Source organism: Pteropus vampyrus, unplaced genomic scaffold (assembly GCF_000151845.1).
Source record: "Pteropus vampyrus isolate Shadow unplaced genomic scaffold, Pvam_2.0 Scaffold110, whole genome shotgun sequence".
NCBI lineage: Eukaryota > Metazoa > Chordata > Mammalia > Chiroptera > Pteropodidae > Pteropus > Pteropus vampyrus.
Window position 1 is genome coordinate 628,160 of NW_011888891.1, and position 25,552 is coordinate 653,711.

At 35.7% G+C, this 25,552-nt stretch overlaps 1 protein-coding gene and 1 pseudogene across 3 annotated transcripts in view; one reads left to right on the plus strand and one right to left on the minus strand.

Moving 5' to 3' along the window:
- The window catches only part of CADM1 (cell adhesion molecule 1), a 322,797-nt gene that overhangs the window by 140,750 nt on the left and 156,495 nt on the right, over window positions 1-25,552 (plus strand). The gene's annotated exons all lie outside the window — the stretch shown is intronic.
- On the minus strand, window positions 3,611-3,729 carry LOC111743302 (annotated as a pseudogene).

Genomic DNA, 25,552 nt, shown 5'->3' on the forward strand with positions numbered 1-25,552 from the left:
CATTCCCCCCTCCCCCCTTTTGGTTATAATACCAATGCTAAGAATTGTAGAATACAAAGAATGGTTACATTTCTGAAACTTTATACTTTACTTAAGGTAATTGCATTTTAAAAATAAAGCAGTTATAACATCAGTTTATCTCCAGTTTTGTGTGTTTAATGGTAGTGCATTAAATTTACAAACACTGCCAAAATTTTTTGAGTTTAGCCTAAAAGTAGTAGTTTCTAAACAGTGATGTTCTCATATACTGCTAGTTAGAGGTCACATTGGGATTTACACAGACTATTTTCCCTGTAACTGCTCTTTTAAAAAAAATACTTAGGAATGCTTTATTAGGCCCATTAAAAACAATCCCTTGTAGGAAAGTGGAATATACCACTGATTTCATTAGATTCATCGTTCATTAATATTCTCTAATTTCTTTGTTTATTCATTCAAAACTATCAAGGCTGCACTTTGTGCCAGGTCTGTGTTAGGTGATGAAGGTAAATGGGGAATATGCATAAATGTTTTCTGCTTTAGTGGAGGGAATTCATCCTTTCTGTCTGTGGTTTTGCTTTTGGAGATTTTAGAAGTATCAGTATAGTTAATACTTTTATACGGGCATACTGTGGAGACATTGCAAGTTTGGTTCCAGACCACTGCAATAAAGTGAATATTGCAATAAAGCGAGTCACACAAATTTTTTGGTTTCCAAGTGCATATAAAAGTTATGCTTATACTACACTGTAGTCTATTAAGTGTACAATAGCAATGTCTAAAAAAACAATGTACATACCTTAATTGAAAAATAGACTATTGCTAAAAAATAGTGACCATCATTTAAGCTTTCAGCGAGTTGTAATCTTTTTGCTGGTAGATGGTCTTAACCTTCAGTTGGTAAAAAATGCAATTATCTGTGAAACACAATAAAGCGAAGCACAGTAAAATGAAGTATACTTGTATTTACTTGTCAGCTCTGCCAAAATCACAGGTTATTTAGGTCAAGCTGCTTGACCTTACTGCCCTCATTTTTTTATTTTATAAAAAGGGCACAGTAACAGCTTTTCCCATGCGAATTACATAACAAATAATGTACTTCGGGAAGAGAGTCATAAAAATGCATCAAGTATAAGAGAATAATTCAGTGATAAGCCCACTTTCTCCATTTGTGCATGTTGAGTGTGTGTGTGTGTGTGAGAGAGAGAGAGAGAGAGAGAGAGAGAGAGAGAGAGAGATTCGCAGTTGAACTGTATTTAGTTTTTGATTTCTAGGTAATTTGCCTGCTTATAACTTGATTTCTCTTGAGATGACTTTTGAATTATTTTCTTATCTTTGTGTTCTGGATTGAAAATGCTCAAAGTTTTTGGTTTTGGAATTTGATAATTTCGATTACTGTAATTCTAGCAAATTGAACTTCTCCAAGATGTACAGGAGTGTTTTTGTTTCAGTGGAGGGGAAATGGGCACAGACAGAATTTCTTTTAATTGGCATTGGTGGATACATTAGAGATGTTTAGGGAAATCCTCTCTGCAGTGTATTGGTGGAGAAGAAAATGAATGCATAATATCTTATAATTAAGTTAATGATCACTAATTTGTGGAGAGTCCTTCGTTTTAATGATATCAGGGAACACTGGAGACTGTGGTGGTTACCCTTTATTTCGATTTTATTTGAAAACTCCTAGTTATTATAGTCCTGTAGTTTCTAGGGAAATTCCTTATGTACATAAACTTGCTTTTTCTCATGACCTCCCTATAGCTATTTAAGGTTTAATTTATACCTTAATTATCTGGCCACTTGCAAATCCCTTCAAGGCAAAGGCTATGCCACATTGAAGTTTGCGTCTCCAGTACTTTGATCAGGGCCTGCTACACAGTCAGCTTTAGAAATTGTTGGCTCATTTCACAGAAGGGTCCATCACCAAGGCTCAGAAACCTAGTGTTGACTAGTGTTGACTTTCTGCCTCAACCTTGCTTCATCCAGGTGATTTGCAAGTCTTGAGAATCAGGGTTCTGTGAGTAGAAAGAGCTGGCTTGGTCCCTGACCGAGTTTCTTAATTTGAAAACGTGAATAATCGTGCTTAATTTATAGAATTGTGAAGACTAATTAAAATAATGACTAGCATAATGATTGGCACATAGTGAGTCCTCAGTAAATGATAGTTTCCCTTTATCTTTTTATGAGCTCATTTTTAAAATCCTTCTTCATACTATATTAACTTAATAGTCTCAACTGTTTTTCCTGAGGTTTTTCTGTCTCTAGGTCAGTTTATTCAGATAGCTACCAGATTAAATATTTATTAATTATTTACTATCTGCTAGATACTAGGCAGATAGTAAATAACTGTAAAACAAACCAACAAAGAACCTATCACTGCTTTGAACCTAGAAATTTACTTAGGTTGGTAATCAGTCTGACCATAACCTAGTTTTCTATCCTTATCTTCCACCACTTCCCTTCACATACTTTACATTCCTTATAAATTGATACTCTCTTCTTCCTAGTTAGGAATTGGGATGAGGTATCCAAGGACCTAGGAAGGCTCAAACCTTGTCCTGCCAATCTCCTCTCCCACTTAACTACCCTTTCTTCCCAGTATAAGAAATTACAGAATGGGAATCAAAGTACCAGCACTCGAGACTGATGTAGAGCTCTGACAGAAGCTGGATTAGGTAATGGACTCAGGCTCAAACCCAAGCGATGCCTCCTCTGTCTATTCTAAATCTTTTTTTAACTGAGGTAAAATTGATGTATAAAACTATGTAAGTTTCAGGTGTACAACATTATCATTCACATCTGTATGCACTACACAGTGATCACCACCAAAAGTCTATTGATCCCATTAACTCATTTTACCCACCCTCCAACCCCCTACCCTCTGGTACCACCACTGTATTCTTTTTACCTATCAATTTGTTTTTGTTTTGTTTTTCTTTAGATTCCACATATGAATGAAATCATACTATCTTTCTCTGTCTGACTTATTTCATTTAGCATAATATCCTTTAGGTCTATCCATTCTGTTGTGAATGGCAAGATTTTACTTTTTATGGCTGAGCCCGTGTGTGTGTGTGTGTGTGTGTGTGTGTGTGTGTGTGTGTGTATGACATTTTCTTTTTCCATCATTGGACTCTTAGACTGGTTCCATATGAACTTGGAGGTGCATATAGCTTTTCAAATTATTGATCTTGTATTGTTAGGATAAATACCCAGAGGTAAGATTGCTGGATCATTTGGTAGTTCCTTTCTTAATTTTTTGAGGATTCTCCATACTGTTTTCTATAGTGGCTTCACCAATTTATATTCCCACGAGCAGCGTACCGAGGATTCCTTTTTCTCCACATCCTATCTAACACTTGTTATTTCTTGTCTTTTTGATAATAGCCATTCTAACGGATATGAGGTGATATCTTATTGTGGTTCTGATTTATATTTTTCTAATAATTAGTGATTTGAACATCTTCATGTGTCTTTTGGCTGTCTGTATGTCTTCTTTGAAAACCTGTCTATCCAGATCCTCTGCTCATTCTTTTTTTTTTTTTTTTTTAAAGGCTAGGCAAACCTTGGTTGACCTCACAGATTGCAAGGACCTTGTCATCTTACAATCTCTTATTTTTTTTATTTTTTACACCTACAGCACCTGGTCTTCTTAGGTGGTCTCCTGTCTAAGTACTAACCAGACCTGACCCTGCTTAGCTTCCGAGATCAGGGGGGATTGAGCTTGTTCAGGGAGGTATAGCCGTAGACCTTCTGCTCATTCTTAAATCGGGTTACTTTTTGTTGTTGAGTCGTATGAGCTCTTTATACATTTTAGATATTGACCTCTTATCGGATATATGATTTGCAAATATTTTTTCCCATTCAGTAGATTGCCTTTTCGTTTTGATGATGGTTTCCATTGCTGTGCAAAAGTTATTTAGTTTGATGTAGATCCATTTGTATATTTTTGCTTTTGTTTTCCTTGCCCTTGAGTCAGATCCACAAAAATATTGCTAATGTCAAGGAGCTTACCACCTGTGTTTTTTCTTCTGGGAATTTTATGGTTTCAGGTTTTATGTTCAAGATTTAATCCATTTTGAGGTAATTTTTGTGTATGGTATAATATAGTGGTCTAGTTTCATTCTTTTGCACGTGACTGTTCAGTTTTCTCAACACCATTTATTGAAGAGACTGTTCTTTCTCCATTGTATGGTCTTGGTGCCTTTGTAGAAAAATATGTGTAGGCTTATTTCTGGCCTCTCAATTCTATTCCATTGATCTGTATGTCTGTTTTTAAGCCAGTAACATACTGTTTTGATTACTATAACTTTGTAGTATACTTTGAAACCAGGGAGTGTGGTACCTCCATCTTTGTTCTTTTTTCTCAAGATTGCTTTGACTATTTAGGATCTTTTGTAGTCCTTTACACCTTTAGAAAAATATTCTTCTAGTTCTGCGAAAAGTGCAACTGCCATTTTGGTAGGGATTGCATTGAATATTTAGATTGCTTTGGGTGGTATGGACATTTTAACAATGTTTATTCTTGTAATCCATGAGCACAGAATATCTTTCCTTTTGTGTCTTTGATTTCTTTCATAGTATCTTATAGTTTTCAGTGTACCAATCTTTTACCTCATTTGTTAGATTTATTCCTAGATGTTTTATTCTTTTTGATGAAATTATATATGGGATTGTTTTCTTAATTTCTCTTTCTGATAGTTCATTATTAGTGTGTGGAAACAGTATAGATTTCTGTGCCTTGTTTTTTTACCCTGAAACTTTACTAAATTCATTTGTTACTTCTAATAGTTTTTGGGTGGAGTCTTAATGTTTTCTATATCTAATTATCATGTCATCTGCAAATAGTGACAGATTTACTTCTTCCTTTCCAATTTGGATGTGTGCGTGTAATTGCTGTGGCTAGGATTTCTATTACTATGTTGAATAAAAGTAGCAAGGGTGGGCATTTTTGTCTTTCCTGATCTTAGAGAAAAAGCTTTCAGCTCTTCACTATTATGATGTTAGCTGTGGGTTTGTCCTACATGGCCTTTATTATGTTGAGGTACATTCCCTCTCTACGTACTTTGTTGATAGTTTTTATCATAAATGAATGTTGAAATTTGTCGGATTTTTTTTCCGCATCTGTTGAGATGATCATATGATTTTTATCCTTCATTTCGTTAATTTGGCATATCACTTGGATTGATTTGTGGATGTTGAACTTGTTCTAGATCCTAATCTTGGACTCTTATTGCCTTTTGGCCACTAAAGACAAACTGAGAATTGAGAAGGAACAGATAGAGGTTATGAGAGCAAGTCTGTTTCTGCTTGCGAGAAGAAAGCGAGAAGGAAGCGAGAAGTTCGAGAGAGTGCTAAAAAGTGGTGCTGAACTTTTAACTCAGTGATCCTGCCCCCTTGTAGCCCTCAATGCCATAGACTCTGTGCTGTCATGATGGGTTAAAAAATCCTTCTTTCTTGAAGATGAGTTGGATGATAGCTAGGCAGGCAGTGGGCAAATGTAAATGGCACAGAGAAAATGTGATAAAAGTTCCATTTTTCCTATGCCTGTTACATGACCTGAGATGATAATCGATAATGTTTGTGATATTCCCTTGACTTAAAATTTACTCTTGCTCATATGCCCCTTAGAATGCCTTCTCAATTTATGCTTTCCTACTCAGCCCAAAGCAGTTCTTAAGTTATTTGTATAACTTATGACAAATGTAAGTTCCAGTTTTCATTATCATTTTCCTTTTTGTTAGTTCAGTAAATGTCTGTTCAATGCCTACTGCCTGTGAAATACTGTACTTAGCCCTGAAAGTATACAATATAAGGCTGGATTTTCAGTCCTTGAAAAAGTTAAGGTCTATAAACATAAACAGAACACTATAAGGAATTTGTTATTTCCAAAATAAAAATGAAGTGAATGATGAGGCTAGAACGATTATCCTGACCAAGTTATTGTGGCCATGGTGTACCACGCTAAGGAACTTGGATTTTATCAATAAGAGTGAGAACCTACTAAAGGATTTTAACCAGAAGTTTGCCCAGGTCAGACTTGCATTTTAAGAAGGTCACTCTGGGAGTTTTGTGGAATATGGATTTAAAGATGGCAATATTGGAGGAAGAAAGACCAGGACAGAGACTATTATCCTAAATGAAATGGGACCAAACTGGAGCAGTGATAGTAAGGACCAAATATATAGAATGATCTGAGAAGCAGAAAGAAGACAAAATCAGCATAATTGGAAGATGACTTTCAGTTTTTAGCTCGTTTGTTTCAGTCAATGCTGCAGATGAAGGAAATGTGGAACAGGTTTGTGATGGAAAATTATAAAATTTTATCATATCTTCTTTCTTAGATTGTAAGTTTCTTAAGGATAAGGTCCCAGCATTTGCCCACTGGTCTGTTCAACAGTTATCAGGTACATACTATGTGTCAAATGCTGGACCAAAAATGTTGTGTAGATGATGTGTGAGAATATGTTTTTATTGTATTATATCTGTTTATCCTCACCATGGCCTATAGCAGATGTCCAGTAGTATTTGTTAAATGAATTATGTGAAAGGTTCCCTTAAGATTGTTTGAGAAATATGACTCAGAAGGAGAATATTTGCTCTTTTCTCCATCCTTCCTCACCACCCCCCACCCCACATATTTACAGGGAAATATGGACAAGATAAGGTTTTACTCATATGGTAGATTGAGTAGTTATTGAACTTTGACTCGCGAACTCATAGAAAACTGCAAAGAGCTGATTTCACAAAGGGTCACACGTTATAACAGATCTTACATTCCATTAGCTGAACAAATTGTGTTATAAAATTAAACTTAAGTATAAATAGCAATATGTGGTTATTTACATTTAAATTTAAGTTAAATTAAAATTTCAGTACAACAGTTGTACTGGTTACATTCCAAATGTTCAGTAGCTATCCGTGGCCTGGTGTTTTTGTATTGGACAGCACAGGTATAGACATTGCCTTCATCACAGAAAGTTCTGTTGAACAGTACTGTTACAGATAGTGTTGGTAGACAGTGCAGACTCTTGAGCTAGACTGCCTGGCCTTGATATCTGCCTGTATTGGGTATTAGTTGAATGAAACTTACTTCTGTCTTAACACAACTGCAAGATGAGGATAATAATAATGCCTGTTTCATAGGGTTGTTGTGAGGATTAAACTAGTTAATTTGTGTGAGATACTTAGAAGAGTGCCCAGCACCGAACAAATTACTACGGGTTTGCCGCCATCACCACCACCATCGCCATCGTCATTATTTTCTTTTTATTGAGAAACATATGTTCCTATGGAAGAGAAAGGAATTTACTTTGCTCACTCTCTAATATTTTTTCCCAGAGATGAACTTTTAGGTGGCTTCAAGAAAAAAAATGTTTTCTCTATTTTAGCCAGCACTCTACATAGCCTGTGACAGTTAAGTAAAAATGTCAGTTTAAATGTGTTAGAGGCTGCTTTGGAAGACTATTCCATATAAATCATTCATTCGTTCATTCATTCAACAAGTGTGCAGGGATTGCTTCTTAAGTGCAGGGCACTCTGTTTGCATGAGCTGGGACTAAGGAGCATCATTCAATGCTGAAAAGCCCTGTCCCACAGGGATGGCTGCTCTACTTTTGTATAAAGCCAGGACAGGCTTTTCTTCACAGATTTGTTGTGAGTCTGTCAGCTGAGATGTTGCACTGAATTTCCTACAGATTTATACTCTTTTGGGTATTTTGTTATGGTAACTTGGGGGCTTTTAAGTTGTATTTATTATATTCTCTTTTGGACTCTTCAGGCAGTGGCATTTTATCGCTGCATATGTACAATTTGTTATTGGCGTTATTGGGAATTGCTGATATAAAGCATTCTATGACTTTTGGGAATATTAATAAGCCTCTTAAAGTACTTGTTCAATTAGATTCCCTGACCTGCTGTCCAGAGGTTGAGCTATCATTATCCGACAAAGCTTTCTATAGTTTAAGTGGTGGTGGGGAAAACCATTGTCTTTCTCCTCATCTTTGTTCTGCCTAATTCACTGGCTGTTTCCCTGGGAGAAGTAGCAGTCAGGACACCCCATTCTGGAGCTCCAGAGGAATTTTCATGCCCTAGAATATGAGAAAGAAAGAGCCAGTTAGGTTTTATATTACGATTGTGTCTACTTTTTATTTAAGAAATGTTTGCTGTATCCAAAGATTTGAAAGATTAATAATTTGTTTTACTTATGTGGAGAATTGCTTCTTTCTGCCTCAAGCATCAATGTCAGAGTGCCTTATTTTATTTGCATAAAGTTTGAAGTGTTTTTCTTTTAGGCCTTATACAAGTGAATTCCAAGACTAATTGTCACTGATTTCAGTCTTACTGATGTTGTACCTTTAGATCAGCTTGCCAAGGATAGGACAAACATTCTTTTTTAATGACACCAAATACTGTCCTTTTGGGTTCCCAGGGACCGTGAAATACTTGGGTTTCGTACCTCGTACTATCAACCACCGACCTGTTGTGAAATTCTGTTGTCATATTTATAGTTTCCTTTGCAGATAATAGATCATCTGATTTGGAGCATGAAGGTACATCCTTAGTAAATTTCTACACTAGAAAGATACTGAAGAGGGAGACTAGCCAAATACCATAGACCAGACAAGCTGGCAGGAAATTGCAAACATGGTGGAATTTCTAGTGCTTTCCATTTTTTGAAGTCATGGATAATTTAAAAAGTACTCGCTTTTACTTTTGTTTGTTTCTTTGCTTGCAACCACGTCTATCTGCCAACCTTTCTAAAATGTCATGATGTAATTATTTTAACAGGCACTGTATGCTCCTTTATTTGGGGGATATTAACCTTTCTAAACAAAAGGAATGTTAATATACACTGGAGACACAACTAATGGGATTTCATTTTTCTTGTTAGGCAAGAAGCTTGATTTTTTTTTTTAACTTCTCGTAAAAGAATGCGGCAAGTAAAATAATTGCCTTAAGCTAATCCATGATAGCGATTTTAAACGTGACTTTCCAGATCACTTTTATATGGCTTAGAAAGAATAATGTGATTTTCTTGTTTTTGTTTGCTTTTAGCTAAACAGTGTTGAAGGATGATATAAATTCAATGAATTCAAAACAAAGCAAATGCTAATTGCTAATGTGCTGAGTTCTTTTAAGGCATGAAATATAGTGTTTAATTCATAAGCATTGTTTAATTTTATGTAGACTTAGTTAATTTTTTGAAAGTTCGTATAGGACAAACTCAGAATATATTAGCTAGCTAGTCAGTTTCTTAATCACTGTGTTAGTCCTGTTTGATGATTAAATATATATGACCTGGACGTGTTGTCCTTTTTATAAAAAGACAAGAACGTAGGCTTTCAGACAGTAAGGCAGAACACTTTTAGGATTTTTATTGGGTCCTTCCTCTCTCCCTGGTTCTCTCCCTTCTCCCCCTTTTATGTCTTTCTTCCCTCCCTTTCATGGTGAGTATCCATTAACCATTCTCATGCACTTCATGAATCACCCTTTGACCTATATAGCATGCATTTGCAATGGGCTGGATAGTGTTAGAGATAAGGTTAAGGCAGTGAAACAGATGAAAACTAATTCATCCATGGGGGTGTCAAGACCATACTTTGGCCTTGTTATCAAGGACACTCAGTTACTGAACTGCCCAATCCCATAGTTCTATAGACATTTACCATCTGAATGAAATAGGCATCATTAATCTCTTTGCTGATAGGGAAACCTAGAACAACGGGATGAGGAGGAGAAGGAAGAGAATGCTCTTGGATTGAACTGTGATCTTCTTCTCTGCCAAGTCCTTGAACAGCTTTCCCTTTAAGCAACAAAGATGGCAAGTTTTTGCTATTTTGGATTAGTGAGACAGTATGAAATGGTTTCCTTTTCCTTCCAGGCAAAAATACCAACAGAATCTGCCTTCAGAATGAAAGTGCTAATTTCATTTGGTGACTTTCAGACTTGAAATATGGGCTCGAACAGGAATTGTGCATTAGTCAGCTGAGGCAGTCGAGGTTATTTTTACAATGCTAATTATTATTTCATGACAGTGATTTACTTTATGTTGTCTGCCGTTTACACCCCCAAACTAACCATTGTTTTGAGAGCAGAGTTGGTTGGGTTGTCTTGCTCTTTTTCAAAGACAAATCTTACTATTTTATGGACGTAAATACTTTACTGCAATAAAGAAGAGAGCTTTATTGAAGAGAATCTTGCATATGAAATGTAATCTGGATAAATATTCAAAACTAATAGGTTTATATTTTAGTCTTGATTTTTAAAGTATATTTTTCTGACACCCTAATCGCCTTGCTTTATCTGCATTAAACTTAATCTATTTTACTAGGATGCAGCTAAATTTTTGTTACTCACATTGAACTTAGGAAGGAAGCAACACATATAGTTAACAAATAAATACAAAATGAAATTTAATATAACCCCTTGATGCGTAAAGGAAGATGAGTGGAAGACAGAGTTGATTGCATGTCTGGAAGCATATCTGCCTGATTTATGCTCTAATTTTAGTACTGAGTTTCCTTTGTAATAGTAAAATGTCACATTAGCATGTCCCTTTTAATAATCTTATATGCTACCAGTGACAGTAAATACATGCACTGAGTTTAGCTCAGGGTTTCTCAAACTTCAAAGGCTCGCGACCCTTTCTGATGTAGTTAAATTGCCCAGATGACCCTCCTGTCATATATTTTTAATTGTAAAGCACTTGAAATTAATCATGTTTTATTTCTTTTTAAATAAGCACCTCAAGAGCAGTGGTGAGCAGTTTTGCTCACGGCACTTATCCACTCTTAAAGAAAATTAAAGACTGAAAGGGCCCCGAGTCTCAGCGGCAGCAAAGCCATCGACAGGGGAAACAGAGCTGTGTGTGACACTTCTCCACACAGCCTCTTGCCTGCGCACTTAGTGAAAACTGGCATCGGTGAATATAACGGAGTGAATGCATTTCGAATTATTACCACAAATCTTCAAGTGATCTAACCCAGGATTTCAAGCACCTCAGTGAAGTCTGGGGTTTTCTATAATTTGTATGGTAACTGAGTGCCTTTAATTTAAACTATACTGAGCTAATCTTTAGGAGAATTGGAACCTGCCTCTGAACTAATTATGATTTACAGAAATTGATAATTTGTCTTCTGCATGTGTCTGCAGGAAGAAATTACTATTAAATTTGATTAACAAATGACAGATTTCAGCCCAGTAATTTACCATCTTTATTAGCAAACTTAGAAAACTTCTAATAGTAATTTTTTCACTCATATCAACTCTATCCTAGTTAAGTTTATCTAGAAATAACTGATATGTGTGGGGTAAGTATGACCTACTTCACCTTTAACAAATAAATCTTGGCGTGGTTTGCCTTTTCAATCCTCAAGCACAGCCTAAGCACTCAAACTGATTTCCCATGATACTTGGAACTTAATAATATGTAATTAACTTCCAAAAATGAATGCTCTGTTCTTTTGAATACAATCCCAAAGAATTCCTTCAAAATATATAAAATTGTATAAAAGGAAGCAGAGCATTATGTTAACCTTATTTTTCTTGCACAACTTTGCCAAATGTTTTTCTTTTTTAACCCATTTTCCATTTGCTGAGAGAATACTTGCTGGCGGCGCTTGTGGCTGCAGCATCGACTCCGAGATAACTCAGGATTACAGTCCTAACCTAACCTCCGAAGTTTGCCATGAAATATCTCACTTTTATTATTATTTTTACATCGCTTTAGTATATTGATAGTCTTTGGAAGCAAATGACATTCTATTTATAACGTTCTGTTTTTAGTAGTTCGATCACTGAAAATGTAAAATCCTAGAAAACCTAGCAATCCTACGCGTGATGTTAAATGAACGTTGGCTACGAGCTGCACTTTTTTATTCTAAACGGGAAAAGGGTTAAACAGGCTGTAGTTATGTGTAATGGACAATACCTTCGCTGAAAGCTGAGTCATAATATATGATTGACATAATGAATGATTCTGAAACCTACTTTGGATATACATAACCGAGATATTGTAGCACGTCAGGAAAGTGAGGGCATTAAACTTCCTTTACGTGAGTAACATGCGGTTTTTAGTGTACATGTTTTTATATAGTTGAAAAAAATAATCCGTTGTACTAAGCAGCCTAACAGACTGATCAAGTGGTTAAAAATGCCCTTTCATATTTTCCTGTCAGGAGAATCTTATCTTCTTGCATGTCAAAGAGGGAAGCTGAACTATTAGCCTTTTAAAGACCCAGAGGTAAAGTTTAATTTTATAATGACATGAAATAAATGTTCTATTATCTAAGTAATAGTTCACCAGAAAAGTCTGAAATGGCCTCCTTTCTCAAGGATGCAGCTTGTGTGTGATGCTAATATTAAAATGGACCTGCCAAATTGAGTGATAGGAGGTGCTAATAACTCGAAGTGGGGAGATGAAAACAACATATTGCACACACCTGCTCTCGGCTTTATGTCAGTCTCATTTAAGTTATTGAATGGGTGAGTATAATGGTGAAGGAGGGGACTGAGACGTATGCCAGGAAGAAGGGGGGGCGCAGCTAGTGCCCTACAACAGTATGAGTCAGCTGGGTGGCCTTTGCTTAGGAAGTCTGGCTGTTACTGAGTTTGGTCCTTGACCTTTGACTTGAGAATGCAAAAGAAGTATAGATTGTTAATAGCAGTCTATCCTGGGCAGTTGTATTGTCAGTGAGGATTGTTCTATTGACCTGAACACTACCTTAGTTTGTTGGTGTTGCATTGAAGATGTATGTTCATATACTCATTCTGATTTTGTTCTAGCTCTTTGACTTCTTAAATAAACCAATAGGTATTCTTTTCTGACAATGTATGATATTGATATTATTATTCTTTTTAAAGCAGGGCTATACATACTCTGATCAAGTAGAAGGAATTACTTCAGGCAGTTTGCTAGCAGTTGTTGCTCGTAAGGGTCACCATTATAAACTGGAACAGTTTATCAACAAACAAAACAAAAACTAGGAGCCGAATTGTGGGCAGACCCTCATGAGGTGTGGTGGGTTTGGGGGGACTCTGGGGCCTGGTCCATCTCCCTTTGGCCCAATCTGGGTCTCTCCCTGAAAGCTCCTATTCATCCCAGAGAAGCCAGGGAAAAGTCGGATTCCAAAAAGAATGCTGGTCAGCTCTCCCTTACTCACCCCAACAAAAAAGAAGCTTCATGAAATACCTTCCAACAACGGATTCCTAAAATTATGTAGAGTTGATTTTGTAATATTTATGAATTTAATGCCTGTAGGTTAATCTAATTCTGTTTTTGCTTAACCGCACATTGACGTTCATTCACAGTTCCTGAGCACATAACTTAAGAATACAAGTTGAGCCATGTATGTAGTATGTAGGATTAAAAAGCTGTCAGGGATTATGCTAAACCACATGTGGATATTTGAGAGTGGACTGTGTCTGCTCTGCCCCTGTACAGCCTGCAAACTGAGGATCTCTGGGAAGAGAAACTTTTTAAGATAATAGGATTCAGATTAGCAGAAGAGTCCATCAGAGGTTGTCTGATTTCAGTGGTGATGATCAGCAGATAACTTACGGAATGGTTAGGCATAATGAGGGATAAAAAGAAAGGACATCTGGAAAACCTAAAGAAGATGATTTTAGCTTATGTTTTCAGAGAAACAGTTTGATGCCTGTCCATTTTCTCTTTTTAATTTAGAATTTTAAAAAATAAAATTGAAATGCAAACAAAAAGAATTGAGTGAAGAAATGCTTGAACATCTGCGAGGTATAAAGCAAAAGGGTTCTTGGTTCCTGGTAGGGTAAAGGAGCACCGTGGTTAAGCTCTGATAAATGGCACCCCTGCCACTGGCCTCTATCAACAAAAAGTGCTTCTTGGAAATCAACAATAAAACAAGCTGGATGTAAACATCAGCAACTTAAGTACTTGCCAGCTCAGTTGTTAGGAATGGAGGTAAAGCTAAAGATTAAAGACAGCTTAACAAAATCCTACACACCATCCAGCTGGGCTTTACACATTATGAGATGTGGTAGGACAGAATGAGGGTGTTTAAAAAAATTATTGCTATTATGCAGCTGGAGGGCAATGGGCTGAGTTGGGAATATGCCAGGAGAACTTGTGCTGCTTGTGTAGATAAACTTGCAGGACTTCAGCTTTCAACTCCATCCAGTCCTTTCTGTCAGATTCTCTTAACCTTGTCCTGTCCCTCGCAGAGTACTGACATTTTCAGAGCAGAAAAAAAAATCATGTTAAATTTATGTATGAGGACAGGGATGTATGTCTGTATAGGACTCTGGTTTTAGGTGTTCAGGTTCTTTTGATTAGTTCTGTCTTTGGTTTGTTTTGTAGTCTCAGAAGAGCTTACAAACCAGTGCTGGTTAGGAGTCTCTCTCATTTAGATTCTCATGTTCTCTGGTCCGCTTGGTGGTGGTCAGTTCTTTGTGGTGTTTCTGCAGAAGAGCCTCAGCCCCTCCTGAGTTGCTGAAGGGGAGTCCCGAGTATGCACTGCTGCTAGACCACCTAGGCCTGTTTCAACCCAGACAGTGCTGTTTTTGTCAGTTAAACTTGTTGGGATTTTGCCTAAGATTTCATTTGCTGAAAGAGTTTTAAAACATAAATATTTGAAAAGCTCTGATGTTAGAGGATTGTACAAGACAGGCCTGGAAAGGAAGATTTGGGCCAAATTATAGTGGATCTCAAACATCTGACAAAGGAGAATATGTTATTATTTTACTGGTCGCCAGGTAACGGGGAACCATTGAGGAAGACTGAGCTGGAGACAGACGATGTAAGGGATGGCCTGGAGAGAGACTCGTATCAGGGAGACTGGGTGGTGGGCTATTGTAGTAGGTAGTTCCGTTGTGATATGATAAACAGTCTGTGTTAGAGTGGCAGGAGTAGTCATGTTTAACAATATGTAGACCAGGGATTATGGCTGAGTTTTATCTTATATTCCAAACTCAGTCTGTGGCGATGGTTTCCTGGAGGGCTGTGATTACAAGGATTGCATAGTTATGTCTGGCTTAATGGGGGGAGTTCTATGATCATTTAGTGATGTCTGTCATGGGTGAAAGAATAGGGGAGTGGCACCTCCTCTGTGCATAAGTTGTCCCTGGTAGACATAATCCACAATGTAGGAGAAGAATTAAGAATTGGTGACAAACTGAATGTAGAGAATCAGAATGTTGGGTGAATAAATGATGACTGATATTTAACCCTGACTGACCTGACTTAGAAGAGTGCCAATTAAAGGAGAAATATCCAATAAACAGAGATATGATATTGAAGTTTGAGATTGAGATCCATGCCAGAGTTTTGATGAATCGATTCGCATAGGTGTAGTAGTTAATTTTGCTCTTGCAATTTGGTTGAGGGTGGGGAAACAGAAGAGGACGGGGGATAAATTAGTGGCTATCACCTTGAGTTGACATGTCGATGTTGGTACCAAACTCTGAATATGGACATCTTTACATCTTGAGTCACGTTGCGAGAAAGAGATCAAGGATTTGGCATAATAAGCATTTAGAAGTAGATGAGTATCTAGGGTGCCCTATCTGGACAACATTAAATTTTATCAAAACTCTATTGGAGCTTTTTGTTTATTTTAAACTCTTACTTAAACTCTACCTTGTTTATTAATTGGCAGATTTTAGTGTTGACTCAAGCTTTGTCTCTTTCTCTGCTATCTTGAGATTATATAGAATATCGATGCTAAGAAGAAACTCAATCTGGTCTTCTATTATAGAAGAAAACACAGGGACTCAGAGTGGCTAGGATTTCGCCTAACAACACAGAGATAACAAGTGGTATATTTGGGTCTGAGATTCAGGTTGTAATTTTCCTTCTAAGTGCTTTTTCTGTTATTCTGTACTATCATTTCTATAATATATATGATAAAGATGTGAACTTTATGTACAAAATAAGGATAAATAATGTGCATAATCTGATGAAATAATTTGGAGAAATGGAGATACTGGCAGTCCCCAGCTTTTTGCCCTTTTATATTTTGCTGTTTCTTTCATATATTCAAAAATATACTTAAACCAGTTTTTGAATATTTAGGTCATTTCCAGTCATTTGTTCTTATAAGAAGGAAAAGACAATGTAAGTACGTTAGCCCGACTGCCTAGATTTAAATCCAGGGTTTATCACTTCTTGCCTAAGAGATCTTTGGTTAGTTTCTTAGCCTTTGTACCCCGGTTTCCTTATCGGTCAATGAGGATGATAATGGTGCTTATTACTTCATAAGATTGTTGTGAGAGTTAAGTAGGATGGATATGGAAAGTACTTAAAAAAATCTTTGGTACATGGCAAGCTCTGTATAATAAGAGCATAGACTTTGAAGTCAGACCTTTTGGGTTTAAATTCAGCTCCATCTTTTACTAGTCGTTCGACCTTGGACAATTATATTAAATTCTCTGAGCTTAGGTAATATCTACCTTATAGGACAGCCATGAGAACTAAGTGAGGTAATACAAATAAAGTGCTTTCACGGTGCTTGAATTAAAATAAGGACACAGTACATGATAATTGTTTTCATTATTACCATCATAATCGTTATACTTATGAATAATGCTGTAATGGACATCCATACATGTAAACCTTTGTATGTCTTTGTGAATGTTTCCTTAGGGTAAATTCTTAGACATGGAATTGCTGTGCTCCTCTTAACTTTCTAAAATGTCTTTAATTTTTAAAAGGTCTTTAATAAAGCTTTATATACCTAAAAAATGACAAACTTCTATTGAGCACATGGTAGGCACAATTTACCAATCTAGGCATAGTAGGTTATACAAGGATGAATAGTTCCTTATCTGTAATGACTTTATAATCTAGTGTGAGAATTAAGAGTTGAAACTAAATAACTCTGATAAAGTATGCAACATGATGCCTGTCTTTGAAAAGGGACAAAGTACTGTGGAAACACATTAATTGGAAGGATTAATTTTGGCTAAGGGAGATCAGGAGAGGCTTCACCAAAGAGATGACATTGGATATTGATGATGTGTAGTATTTTGATAGATGAAGATAGGGAAGGTTATTACTGGCATAGCAAGACCCGCCCTATGGCTCTTTTCTGTCATTGGGGCCTGAGGGCTTAAGCACTAGCCAAAGGCTTTGGAGACAGACTGGTAAGGAGCTTATCTCCTCTCCACTCGCTGTTCTCCTCCTAGATTCTCTTTATCTTCCCTCCATCTGCTTCAGGACACAGACAATTTTTAGATTTTCTAGTTTCTCTTAGAAACATGATACTACATCAGGTATTACTTAAGACTTACTCAGGCCAGAGTACACATGCAACTCTTTAGTTCATCAGATTGAAATTCAGCGTCTAGGTTCTCTATGATTACTTTAATCTGATTTCTTTGAAGAAAAGTTAATCTCTTGTTATAGTGTGATGACAAGGCTTTGCAAGTATAGGTATTTTAATGTAGTCATAATTCTTAAGGTAAGTTAAAGCCTTTTGAGTTGTTACTTATTTTTCAGTGACAGTTATGACAAATGGCTGGCATAATTTATTTTTGCTCTGTAGATGGGCATAACTGGAGGTCTTATATATTAGGTATGCATTTTTTTATGAATTCATAAAATTTAAGCCTAGAACATTGGATTAGATGTTAAAGCATTTATGTTGACAAGCAAGAAGTAAATTGTACTCTGATCCGGTTTGTATAATAATGTGCAACCCAATTCACCAAGCTTATATTGGTAATTTTGCATTGCTATGAGACTTAAGTTACATATATAAGAGTTGACAGTCATTTCAGCATGTGTTAGACTTGAACTCCAGAAGGTAAAGGAGAAGTCGTGCTACTTAATTGTTGTTCAAAAAACAGTCAAAAACAATTGGAAAAGGGTTCTTATGTAATTCTCTGCCACAACACTTATAAACACACAGTCCACCTAAATCTAACGTTAGCCAATGTTGTGAGCTACTTAGGTTGCTTGTTTCCTTAAAGCTTTCATGTGACAAATTTATAATTTTATACGTTATTTCTGGGTCAGCAGTTAGATTAATGTTTTATCTCCTCAGCAAAAGCACAGTGCTTCTTTGTAAACTTTGTTATCTTACTCAAACTGAAAATTGCAAAACAAAGAATTTTCCAGTTCTCGCATTCCTTGGTGAAGAGCTTTGTTTATTAGAGGTTATCTTGTATTTTGTTTTATATTCTACTTACAGCTTAACTAAATTTTCTGCAGGTAGAATGAATATCCTATTTGAGGCTTTCAAATCTTATTAATTAAAGCTAGTTAGCTGTCATCACTGATCTTTTACTAACATTTAAATTTTTTTTGCTTTGTTATATCCCAGCAGGAGGCCACTTAGATTGATCAGAATATAAACCTGTCCTGCTCACTAAAATATACCTAGTGACTGGCCACGGAAAAATACTCAAGAAATACTTGTCGAATGAGTAAACTGATTATATCTCTGAGCGAGGAGGGTATAAATCTAAAAAAAAAAGTAGTTTAGAATACGCAGATTTTTCTATTAGTCTGAGAGCTGTTAACTTTGGACATTTCTTCTTCTATTTGAGCTAGTATGAATTTAATTTTTTTGAAGTATGTTATGTCGTCACTTCTTAAGTAGGAATAGGAACTCATGTTGTTTTTTGAAATATAGTACATTTTAGAGACTTCGTTTAGAAACTCCAGTACTTCCATTTGTGGAGTGAAATTTTATTTTCTTTTGTGACTCTTAGAATATTGGAAATTTGGTTTTAAATATATCCTGTTAAACTACATGTATTATGATCTGACTTTTTTTTTTCTTTTTGCAACCCTACTCTAAAACTCTAATACATTTCAGCATCTACATAAGCCTCATCATTAAAAATTTGTTTTAGTATAGCCAATTCTAGCTGTTTGTCAGAGAGTTCCTAGAAAGAAAATGTCATAAAAGGGATTGTCATAAAGGGTTTTGCGTCTCCTCACAGGAACGATGGAGCTTGCATTTGTGACCAAAAATGAAACTAAGATGATCCTAGACTTGACATGAATAGCATAAAAGCAAAAATGCAGCCATAAATCTATGCGTTATTTCATTTTTATTTTTATTTAACAAACATTTTAGGTATATCAGATATGAATCTTAAGTAGTCACCATGGTCAAAAGAATTTTTCAGTTATTAAGGGAGAAAGATATAATCAGAGTGGACTTGAGAACAACCATGTAAGAAGTCAGCCAGTGTTTATCATGCATGCTGCAACATTGGTTTTATGACACCTGGGTTAAGTTGGAATCCCATCCTTAAAACTTGGATGCCTTGATTTGGGATGGCAGAATAGGCTTGGTAAAGAGACTGATTTTAAATTTGATCCAGGGTAGTTTGGTGATCGTATTAGAAATACAGATAAAATTTAGGATACCTAACGGAATATTTACTTTTCCTCTACTTCGTTTTAACCTAAAATATGAATCTCAGTTGGACTTAAGAGGTAGCATTTTTAAGAAGGTTCAATGCCAGAGTTTTATAAAAGCTTTGAAGCACTTGTGTTATAGATTGAAAGGAAATTCGATCTCTTAGTTGATGTTAAGAGGCTTGCCAAAATGAAAGTTGCCCAATGGTAATTAACTTTGGATCCAATGTTCTTTCCTTCATTTCCTGTGTTCTGATATTAGATAACTGCTTATATGGCCATACATCATTGAATAATTGGAAAATGTTAAAAATTAAAATTAAATTCTGAATTAAGTAAAATTAGTGAAGAGACAAAAGGCAAGAGCAGCTTTTATGAAGCAGGTATGACAAAAGTTCCATGAAATCATGATTAGCTTTGTTTGTTTTTTTAATCACAAGATCTTTAGCTGGTTTAAAAAAAAAAAAGCTGGAACAAACGTCTTTAGCATAGAAGGTTACAGGATCTTATAACATGTATAGCACTTGTCTCTCCTTCCCTGTTTTTATCACTTTTAATGCAGGAAAGGTTGAGGAATCAGGATTTAGAGAGAAAGAAAATAATGGCCCAGTATTTAAGGAGAGTTGAGCCGTGGCATAGACCAAAGTAGGGATGCTGGGACCAATTGTGATAGCAGACAGAGACAGTGATTCCTGTACTGTGTAGTTCTTGTGTGTAAACATCTGCCACTGTTCACTGAGTAGCCTTCAAAAGGCTTAATAAGATAATGATTATGATACTTAAAAAGCATGTTGGGTTCAAGGATTTATAATATTCTTTAAAAAGACAGTAAATTCCTGGTTAAATAGTGCATACTAGTATGTGTCTAGATTTTGATAGTTCTTTAAATCTCTCCAAATGGTAATTTCTCTCAAATTTGAGACATAAATACTAGGTAATTTAGTGATAGTCAAATATTTAAACAGTTTAAATGAATTTATTACATCCCAGTTCTACTACTTACTTACTAGCTGTTATAACTTTTGGCAGTTACTAAAATTTTTCTGTGACCTAATTTTCTCTTATAAAGTGCAGTTAACAATGGTTCCTACCTCATAGGGTTTTTGTGAGTACTGAGTTAACATATGTCAAGTGCTTAAAATAGTGTCTAGCTAATAGTAATACCGTACATGTGTTATCTGTGATGATGCTTGTGGTGGTGATGATGCTGATATTCTCATCCCCCACCTCCTCTTCCTCTGCCCTCAGCATTTGTAGAAGTGTGAACTTTCTCTCAATTCAGTCGTTAACTCCTTCAGAGGAACCAGTATTTTATAGCACAAGGTATTATAGTCCCCTCGGAACCAGTCAGCTTTGTGCTTAGGTTATTCCCAACCCAGTCTCTTGGAAGCAGAACTTAAAAATTCAACCTCAGTTTAGTCACGGCCATTGTTTTTCAGTGGTTATCTCAGAGGTGATTTATTAGTAAAAGCAGTATGATCCTTAAGAAATGGACTTTTGATAAATCATCACAGCTCCATGGAATATTGATTCAACAACATTTGTGGGTCTCTAGTTTACATATTGTATTGTGATAGAAGTTGTGGGCAATTCAAAGAGGGCAGAGAAAATTACAGCTTAGTCGCAAAGATAGAACAAATGCATATGAAAAGTTAAGTAGCCTTAACGGACATTAGTTAAAGAGCCAAGGGAGATTCAAGTAAGTGGAGACAGAATACCTACCTCCAGTCTTGGGGAAAGGCTTTATAGAAGTATAAAAGGCAGGATCTCAGTAGACAGAAGAAGGGGTGCAGGTTGAATGGTAGAGGAAGGCTATCTTTGGCGTATTAAAAAAAAAAAATCATGAGCAATGTATTTTTACTGGAAGAGAGAGTTTATGCTGAGGAAAACCAAACAGCAAAGTTGGTAAACTAGGAAGATATCCAATTACAAGGAAAAAATTAAATCTGTGTTAACTGTGAGATTTTATGTCTTCCACACATCAAATTAACACATGCATTAAGCAGTGATTCTACCAGCTAAATCTCAATAGGAAACTAAGTAACTGGAGAACATCAAGGATCTAGTTGCTGGTGTATATCAGAGCCCCTGTAAAGAGGAACTCGATCAAGCTTAGACTTGATTTTAAGCTTATCTACTTACTAATTGTATTAGTGGACAAGTTAATTAATTCTCTGAACCTCAATTGCTTCATCTGGAAAATGGTAGTAATATTAATATGAAGGCTGCACCTTTGAAATATATGAGGATTAAATGATTAAATTATATGTAAAGCTCTTACAAATTCAAATATATAGTAATTAATAATGGTAACTAATAACAGCAGCACAGAATGTCTCACAGATAGAATTACTTTGATTTTACTTTTTTCCCCATATTGAGATGCCATGTAAAATGTTAACTATTTAGGGTTCTACTTCTTTAAGAAAAACTTGAAAATATACTCCTATACTTATTTCTTACCATACTACTGTGAAATGATAATGCTTCTAATTATAGCAGTGCAAGCTAGTAATCCTATTAAAATGACTAAATTGTGAATATACACATTAGAGAAGGATTTAAATCTGGTGTTTACTGAGTTCATATTTTAATCCGAATAAATATATTTGAAATTTTTAAGGATAGAAATCAAAAGTATAGGATAATCGAATAGTTAACAAGATAATTAAATAAGGGTTCCCCTAAGTCAAGTATTTTAGTAATAGAGGTTTTTCTGTACTGGGAATTCTTCTTTTCCCCAGAGTTGTCACTCAGTTTTATTTTTAAATGCTGACATAAGTCCATTTTAGTTTTCTATTCAGTATCATACAGTGGAAAGAATACAGACTGAACAAAACTCCAAGTTAAATTTCCTCTGTGCCATTTTCTGGCTTGTGCGATCTTGAATAAATAATTTCATATTCTAGAGCCTCACTTTCTACAAAATGGGGACTTTTCTATAAAAAATAATGTCCCTGATATAGCAGGAAAAATTATTCAATTTGTTAAATGTAGACCTGAGGACATGTCCTTTAATAATCTGTGTGATGAAAGAGAAGCACACGTAAAGTACTTCTGCTATATACCACAGTGTGATGATTGTCTCAAGAAAAAGTACTTGTGAGATTGAGTTACAGGCTGAACTAGTTGAATGTTTCATGGAACACCATTTTTTCTTGACAGAACGATTAACAAGCTGTGGTTATTCAGACTTGGATATATTACATGGACATTTTCTCAAAAATAAAGTGAGCCTGGAGCCTGTCATTTTAAGAGAAACAAGGGACAGTGTTTGTTGTTAATGATAAAATTATTTCAGATAAAACTAAGAATCTTAGAAAACTTGTATTCTCCACTGTGAACTTGACAGCTTCCTAATACTCAAAGACTTTTGATGAGATTGGTGATGATACTAATGAATGTAATTTTTTTAAATATAAAAATGAAATATGTCAACATTTGGAAGATCTGCATAACTCAGTGACTATTTTCCAAAAGACCGATGTGTGATATTATAAAAAATCAGGCAAAAAAAATATATGGGTAAAAGATTTATTCAAAGTACAGAATAGAGAGATGGATTTTAATGTAGCAGAGTATGAAAGTTTTTTGATAATGGTTTTCGATTCCACATTCTAAGTTAGGATTAAGGAACTACCACTTGTTGAGTTTTGGTATAGTATCAAAGAAGAATATCCGTAATTATATGAAAAGACCATTACAATACTTTCCCCTTCTAACTACATACCTGCATACGTGGCTGAATTTTCTTCATATACTTCAACAAAACAACATATCACAACACATTGAATGAAGTTGATATAAGAATCCATGTATCTTCTGCTAAGCTAGACCCTAAAGAGATTTGGAAAAAATTTCTCACTAATGTTTTTGCTTTGGAAATGTAGTTACTTTTACAAAAATATGCTATTTATGTTAACATATAATGGATTTTATTATTTCAAGTGGATTAATAAAAATAATTAAAAATATTTTTAACTTCTACTATAGTAAAAATGAACAGATATAATCTAAATAAACAGAAGTTTTTGGGGGTTCTCAATAATTTTTAACAGTTTTAAAGAGTCCTGACATGAAGTTTGAAAACTGCACTGCTAAAGTGATAAATTAAGACTTATGATTTTTATGGTTTACTAATGCATGATATTGCCATCTCGTGACAAAATAGGGAAGTGCAGGTATTCTTGAAAAGCTCAGCTTTTGAAATGATTGAGAATGACTGCTTTGTGGAAATTTATCAAGAGAAAATAAAGACATAAGTTTGTATTTCCAAAGGATATATCTTAAGATATATGTGCCAAAAAATATTAATTTTCAGAAGGCAAGCAAGGAACAGTTAATTAAGTAATTATTTTTAAAGACTAACATTGGTTTTAGGCCAACCTTATGGTAAGAACACAGTTCTTATGTTCAATACATATATATCATAGTACACAGAGCCCCTCATATGTGATGTTACGGAACGTGTATTTACTGTTCGAAATACCGACAAATGTTTATGGTGGTATTTTACTTCATTGGCGTATCATTATCACCTGTGATTGACTTAAGAGTCAACCATATGTCATTAACACAAGTTTTGAGCATATTTTTCTGAAGAAGAATGTGATCAATTTTTTACACCAAGAATTTCAGGCCCACACTATGGTGAAGAATTTATTTTTTTGTCCCTTAGATACTTTATCCCAGCAGTTCTGTGTCATCTGTCCTGTACAAACATGCAGAGTAAGCATTGTTCCTTGCCTTCTAGTTTTTTGAGAACTAAAATATACAGTGTAAATATGCATAAACATGTGGAAGAACATATAGACAAATAGAACCTAAGCCAAATTGTGAAAGATGCAGCTGCAAGAACCAGGCTCATGAATAATGAACATTTATGCTATGGAATAGCTTCAGTGCGCCTGTTTTTGCATCGATGAGCTATGTGAAAAGGAAGGAACTTCGCTTAATTTTCATTCAGTTAGAGGAGGACCCACTGGCCAGTTTTTTGACTCAATTCAGCTGATTGTTTTCAAAATAACCTGTTTTATTCAAACAGTTGTGTGTGTAGGGACAGCTGTGCTCAGATGAAATGACTGTGAGCCCTACACTCTAACTACTGTACCAGTTTTCTGCCTGTGTGCCCAGTGACCCTGCTGATGAATATTTTAGACATCTGCATGAATAATCAGACTGCCCACAGGAGAGCCACTTGCTTGTTTGTGAGACTAGAAATGCAATCGAGATGATGCTGACTCTAAATCTGTGTACCAATGCGAAAATAATAAATACCTAAGTAAATCCTTGGTCTGGATTGTTTTTGAGCATCTATAGGTGCTCTAAAACTGGGTGTCAAACAATTACATAAGGAGATATGTGTTTGTGGTTTTGAGAAAACTCCAGAGCTTTTGTCAGACTCTCCAAAGGGACTGGGACCCATAAAATTAGCCAAGAATACTGGATAATGTTTTGTAGTTTTCAAAGTGCTCCATACATTTTTATTTGATTCTCTCAATATTTCTGAGGAAGACACGGCAGGTATTTTCTCTCTTTCTCTCTCCCTTCTAAAGAAGAGGATAACTGGGAGCTTAAGTGGTTTTGAGTTTCATCCTGTAGGCACAAGGAGCCATTGAAGGTTTTAAATGAGAAAGAGATCTGATCCGATTGTTGTTTAGAGACTTCCCTGGTGATCATGTAGAGGATATTTCAGAGGAGTGGGAAGCTAGTTAGGAGGCCACATGAAAGATCAGATGAGAAGAGATGGTCGGCTCTAAGTTTCTGACAGTCAGATTGGAAAAGAGCCAATGGATTTGCAAAAGAGTTGAAATCCCTTAGGTTTATTTATCAGTTGGTGTTGGAGGCAGGGGAAAGATAAAGAGGGGAAAAGATGTTTTTGAAAATGATTTTCTGGCTTGGTCGACTAAGGAAATAGAAGCAGGGGGAAATAGGAAAATAAACTTAGTGATTTTGAAGAACTCATAGAACATCCAGAGAGAAAGTCTAGTAAGCAGTTTGAAGTGCTGGTCTGGGACCGGTGAGGTGAGTTTGACGTTGTTTAGAGTGTGTGGGGTGGGAAGTGAAGAGTGCTAGTGATGGAACAGTGAGAAAATGTCAGCCAGTGTTCAGCTAGCTGGAATGATGGTTTTAAGGAAGCCCAGGGAAATCCAAGCATGGTCTTTAAAAAACTCTCTATTCCTGAGTAGAGAAGTAGGGATTGACTATTTCTTGACTCTCTTTATT